Genomic DNA, 6,790 nt, shown 5'->3' with positions numbered 1-6,790 from the left:
CCATATGACCCAGCAATCCCACTACTGGGCATATACCCTGAGAAAACCATAATTCAAAAAGAGTCATGTACCACAATGTTCATTGCAGCACTCTTTACAATAGCCAGGACATGGAAGCAACCTAAATGTCTATCAACAGATGAATGGATAAAGAAGATGTGGCACATATATACAATGGAATATTACTCAGCCATAAAAAGAAATGAAACTGAGTTATTTGTAGTGAGGTGGATGGACCTAGAATCTGTCATACAGAGTGAAGTAAGTCAGAAAGAGAAAAACAAATACCATATGGTAACACATATACATGGAATTTTAAAAAGCAGCACTGATGAACCTAATGGCAGGGCAGGAATCAAGACGCAGATGTAGAGAACAGACTTGAGGGCACAGGGGTGAAGGGAAGCTAGGATGAAGTGAGAGAGTGGCATGGACATATATACACTACCAAATGTAAAACGGATGGCTAGTGGGAAGCAGCCGCATGGCACAGGGAGATCAGCTCGGTGCTTTGTGACCACCTAGAGGGGCGGGATAGGGAGGGTGGGAGGGAGACGCAAGAGGGAGGGGATATGGGGATATATGTATACATAGAGCTGATTCACTTTGTTGTACAGCAGAAACTAACACAACATTGTAAAGCATTTATACTCCAGTAAAGATGTGAAAAGAAAAAGAAAAAAGAATAGGTGTGCCATGTATCCCTAAAAGAAACAGTCTATGTTTAAGTCAACTTCTAGTGTGTTCCAAAGCAATTACAGTAGCATTTTATCCAGTGAAACAAGAGTTCAGCCAAGTTGATATAAGGTCTACTCTCTCAAACTGGATAATGACTAACAGTTTATACTGACTACAGGTTAAACAGGTTAATGAGGAGGGATATAAGCAAGTCAATGGGTTGGTATATTCCAGTCATCAATAGGTCTAACCTTCTATTTGAGGGGCAACAGTGTTAGTCAGAGCCTACGATCCAGACTGTCTGGATTTAATCCTTTCATCTACTCAACTGGTTCAGATGTTTGGTGTGTTGCTTAACTCTCCATGTGTCTGTTTTCTCATCTGTAAAATAGGGATACTAATGTTACCTACGTCATGTAGGTGTTGTAGTAACGGAATTAGTACATGCAAAGCCCTGGAATAATCTTTAGCACATAGTAGGCACAATATAAACCTTTGTTATTACCATGAACTACATTGACCCTCTGAGTTGTTGCTCCCTTCTCGTTTTAAGCAGAGACATACGGATTTCCACTGCTCATGTTGTACATATTTTATATCTCCGGTGAGAATACATCCTCTGAGGGCAAGGGTGGTTCATTATTAATTTGGTCCCATAAAATTCCTAGCAAGAGTGGCAGACGTACAGCAGGTGATTAAGAAATACTCCTGGAAGTGGTAAGCCAATTTTAAAATCTCATACCTCCATGTACCAACTCAAAAATCTCCAGTGATTTCTGTTGCCCAGGGTGCAAATCTGACCTTCTTAGGCAGGCAGCAAGTCTCTCTTACAAGTCCTGATGCTTCTGTCCCTGATTCTGCCTCAGCTGATTCATCTGCCACACCCCAAGCATGGTGGCGGTTCCCACCTTGCTGTCTTTGCTTATTTTTCTCCTTCTACCTGGCGTACCCTTCCTCCTGCGCTCAGCCTATCTAAATCACATGTGCCCTTCCCTGCGAGCCCCCTCAAGCCCACCTCTCCTGGGAGCTGTTCTCCAACTCCTCAAGTCAAGCAGTCATCTTCATCTTCTCTTGACCCCTATAGCTTTATAACTACAATTCCTTTGAAATGTCTCACATTCAGTCTTAATTGTTGGTCAAAATATTATGTATGGCCCCGTCATATTTACTCTATTCTTTTTTTCTTTTCTTTTATTGTGGTAAAATACACATAACTTAACATTTACCATCTTAACCACTTTAAGTGTACAGTTCAGTGGTATTAAATACATTCATATTATTGTGACAACCACCACCATCCATCCCCATAATTCTTTCATCTTGTAAAACTTTTCTTTAATCCAGGAATGTCTTAATTTCTTCCTCACTTCTGAAGGACCGTCTTGCCTGATATAAGATGCTTGATTGACAGGTTTTTTCTTTTAGCACTTTTAATATATCATCCCACAGTCTTCTGGTCTCCAAAGTTTCTGAGGGATAATCTTGTTGAGGATCACTTGCATGTGATGATTTGCTTCTATCTTGCTGGTTTCAATATTCTCTCTTTGTTTTTTGCTTTTGAAAATTTGACTATAATGTGTCTCACCGTAGTTCTCTTTGAGTTCATCTTACTTGGAGTCCATTGAGCTAGATGGATATTTATACTCATGTTTTTCATAAAATTGGGGAAGTTTTTAGCCAATATTTCTTCAAATATTCTCTCCTCACCTTTCTCTCTCTCTCTCTCTCTTATCCTTCTGGGACTCTCACAACGCATATGTTTGTACATCTGACAATATCCTAGACTCTGTTCACTTTTCTTCAATCTTTTTTCTCTCTGTTCCTGAGACTCAATAATTTTCATTGTCCTATATGCTAGTTCACCGATTCTTTCCTCTGCCTGCTCAAATCTATATTTGAATCTCTCTAGTGAACTTTTCATTTGAGCTATTACCCTTGTCAGCTCCAGAATACCTTTTTGGTTTCTTTTTAGCTTTTCTATCTGTTTCTTGATATCTCCATTTTGTTCACACATTATTTTCTCGGCTTTCTCCACATCTTCCTTTAGTTCCTTGAGCACTTTTGAGATATTTGTTTAAAGTCTTTGTCTAGTGTATCTGTCATTAGGCCCTTCAGGGAGTTTCGGTTGATTTATTTTTTTCCTTTGAATGGGCCATGCTTTCCTGTTTCTTTGTACACCTTGTAATCTTTTTTGTTGAACACTATACATTTGACTCTAATGTGGTAACTCTGGAAATCAGATTCTCCCCCCCTTCCCCAGGGTTTGCTGATTTTATTATTTTTTTAGGTTTTTATTGTTGTTGTTTGTTTGTTTGTTTGTTTGGGTTTTGCCAGAGTCTGTCTTTGCGTCAAGGATCAACTTGAGGTATAAACTTAAGGTTATCTCAGGTCTTTTCTGAGACTTTCCCTGGGCAGTGCAGTCACTTTCTAACTTTCCCCATACATGTGGTTGTTTTTTAATGCCCTAGTCTTTAATGTCTGGCTTCCAAAGGGGGAAAAAGGAAAAAATGAAAGGAGGGGGAAGGAGAAGGGCACTAGCCTTTTAAATCCCTCTGGAAGTCACTTCAGCCCGAGAGGGAGGGGCTTGCAACAATGGGGGAGATGCAACAACCATGGCTCTTTGTCTGCACCCCTGATCAGAAGCAGCAGTCTGCCATCAGAGCACAGATCCTTGCTATTTGGAGGGCAGGGTTCTTTTTGTCCACCCTGGTTCCCACAAGCTACGTTCAAGATGCTCCAGGAGCACATGTACAGCTGCCTGCTGTGTGGCTAGTGGTGAGGCATGGGTAGCTACTACTGTGCTAAGAGCTGAAGTTGATCAAAATCAACCTCAATTTGCCAACCAAGTCTCCCCCCGGAAGCTGCAAGCCTTCAGCACACTCCAGAGCTCCAGAATGGTTACATCAGACAGATTCCGCCAGTGCAATTGGTGTTTAGGTGGGGAGGCAGATTCCTGGTGCTTCTTACTCTGCCATTGTCCCAGAATTCTCCCCCATGTTTACTCATTAATTGATTATCTCCTTGATAAATTATAAGCTTGGGGGGGTGGTCTCAGACATTGCCCATTTTGATCACCATTTTGACCCTCAAAATAGCACCTACCACACACTAGATATCAGTGTTAGCTCTTGTTGGATAAAAAATTACCCCCAAAACGTGCTTGCTGAAAGCAAGAATAATTGCTAAGTGCCTTCACAGTTTCTGTGGATCAGGAATTCAGGAGCAGCTCGTCTGGGGGCTCTGGCTCAGAGTCTCCCCTGAGGTTGCAGCAGGTGTTGACCAGGGTCACAGGGATCTCAAGACTCTACTAGGATGGAGTGACTTGTGACATGGCCCACTCACCCGGCTGACTGTGGCAAGGGGCCTCGGTGATTCCCACATGGCCCTCCCCGGAGGGCTGACAGCGTTCTCCCAGCAGAAGGCTGTCTCCCCCAGAGTGAGCAACCCAAGACACCAAGGCAGAAGCTGCAATGACCCAGCTTCGGAAGCCACTCTGTCTCCAGGAAGCTAGCATTACAGTCATTAGGTAATTGTTTTTGGTTGGGTGTCTTCTCCTTCACTAGTTTATATTCTCTTTGAAAGAAGAAACTGTCATAACTTCCTTGTAGGATCTGGTACAGTCCTTTGCTTTGTATCTAGTAAACACTCAGATCTTTAATGTATTGCAATTAATAGAAAGCTATTTGCTAGTAAATATTATCAATATTTTCATGATCAGCCAAATTATAACTTAATTTTTAGGTTTTCATCGGACAATTATTTTATTCAGATGAATAATGTTTTAGGGAATAGAAGTCCCTTCTTCAGCATTCTTTAAGCAAGCTGGGAATTTTGACGGACACCATCAGGAACAAGTTTCGTATAATCTCCTTTAGCTACTGAGCATGACACTTTGTGATTTTCTTATTTAAGTGTTATGTTTACATGTTTGAGGTTTTCATTTGCTTTTGTTGGCATAAACTCACAGTTTCTAGACCACCAGTACTCCTAAAGACAAAAATTAATTGCTAGTTCTATAGTTTTGTACGTCTCAATGACAGGGATGCCAGATTGTTTCAAAATGGAAACACATCCAAATTTAATGAAGTTCAAAGGAAGAAATGTTTATTTATGGACTGAAGTATAAAATGATCTGCTGCTCGTAGTTACTGAAGTAGTGACAGCTCTTCTTAGCAGGGAAAGGGAGGGCGAGAGGGGAAGTGCAAGGGAGAAAGTCTTGCTGTGACGCTCACCAAGAATCAACTATGCAGACAGACAAATAAAGGGCTTGTGGGTTTTGACACCAGTTGAGAACACAGATGATATCCAAGTGAAGTCTGCGGAAGGGAGGGGGCGCCTCTGATAAGAGCGCGGAGCTTTCCTTCTGTCAGCTCATCACACATTTGCACAGGGATGTCTCGAAATGTCTTCAGGAACAGAGCATACTTTGTCCCTCTGGGGCACAGCTTTGGTGGTTGTTGAAGTTCAGTGGTATCATTTAGCGTTCCCAGAGTTGTTGGAAGGGAAACACAAAGACTCTAAACTAGAAGGCCACCAAAGAGACTTATTTCCATGTCTTTTATGACCACCACAACCCTATGCACATACTGCTTGAGGTCACAGCATTGGGTGCCATGTTTCCTGAAGCAGAAAGAACTGGACAGCTGTTGTAATTGAGCAGAATTTCTGAACTGTTCTCTAAAGCTTTTCATTGTTCCCAAGGACGTAAGAGCATCTTAACAAATACTTCCTCCCATCACAAAAGAGGTCAATATCTAATCACACTTATTTTACCCAGGAAGACACTTAAACTCCTGCGTTCCTCATTTTGTTTAATCTGAACTTGTGCTAGTGCTACAACTGGTGAATATTGCACAATGATTCATAATTTAACATTTAGGTACATAATTTCTATTAATTTACTTCTGAATTCATCCAAACTTTATATTAGCTTTCTTTGAAATGAATTGCAGTTTAAATATAGTAGAAAGAACATTAGATTTGGAGTCAGAAAACCCAAGTCCAAATCCCAAATTTGCTACATATTTCCCCTGTGATCATGAATATATCATTTAACTTCTCGGAGTTTCATCTCGGTTCCATTATAGGTAAAGCAAGGATAAACCTATTGCCCTCTGTGCTCCATAAGATTGCTGTGAAAAACAAAAGCACTGATGTATATTAAAGCCCCCAGTAACAGAAGTGTTTTACAAGAGTGAGATAATGTTCATATTTTTATCTTACACCTAAGATGCACAAGCTATCCTTCCAGACATCCGGCCTGTCCTCTCCTCTACTCCACCCGGCATGTCATCATATTAGCTCTATCTATTATAAGCTTCTGGTTCTATAGATGGAAATTGTCCATGAGTCAGATTGTCTGATCCTGGTAGAGATTGTCAGCTATTGCTGCCCCTTCAAAGCCTTAGTCATAATATATTCTAACAATAATAACACAATAATAGTCTAACAATCTGAGAGGACAGAAATAATTTTCTCAAAGATCCAATCTTAATCCCAAATGGAGCGAAATAAGACTGTTTTCCAGCCCCCTTCTTTCTCCGTGTCTAAATAATTTGATGTAGCTTTTAGATAGATTAGAGACATGACTTACTGTGAACATTTTTTTCTCCAAAAAAATGGATCATCCAAAAGAAAAACTCAAAAATAATGCTGGAATCAAGAATCATGATTTGGGGCAAACCATCTTCATTGTCCAAATTAAAGATATTCAATAACTCTACCCTAGAGGATAGTTTAGTTCCTTTGTGGTAGATTGCATAGCTAATTCCCGGTATAGGGAGGCAGGGGTACTCAAGATCAACTGTTCCACAGGAATCATGGCAAGGTTCTTCCATGGTCAGGCTGACCAATTGGCAATACCAGCCCCTTTGATGTTGTCCAGGGCCAGTCATCTTGTCCCTGATTTATGGCGTGGAACAGTGGGGTTTAAACCAAGAAGGCAGATCCAAAACTGTACGTCAGGAAAGTGTGGCCCCAGCCAAGTTTCATGCTGGGGTGAGAATGGCTTTCTCAACAAGGAAGTATTCAGCTAGGGCTCCTTAGCCTTCACAGAGAAATGTCAGCCTTGCTACCTGTGTGTCTAGTGTCTGATGAATTAGGATATCCCTTC

Source organism: Physeter macrocephalus, chromosome 11 (assembly GCF_002837175.3).
Source record: "Physeter macrocephalus isolate SW-GA chromosome 11, ASM283717v5, whole genome shotgun sequence".
Lineage (NCBI taxonomy): Eukaryota > Metazoa > Chordata > Mammalia > Artiodactyla > Physeteridae > Physeter > Physeter macrocephalus.
This window is presented reverse-complemented; position numbering follows the sequence as displayed.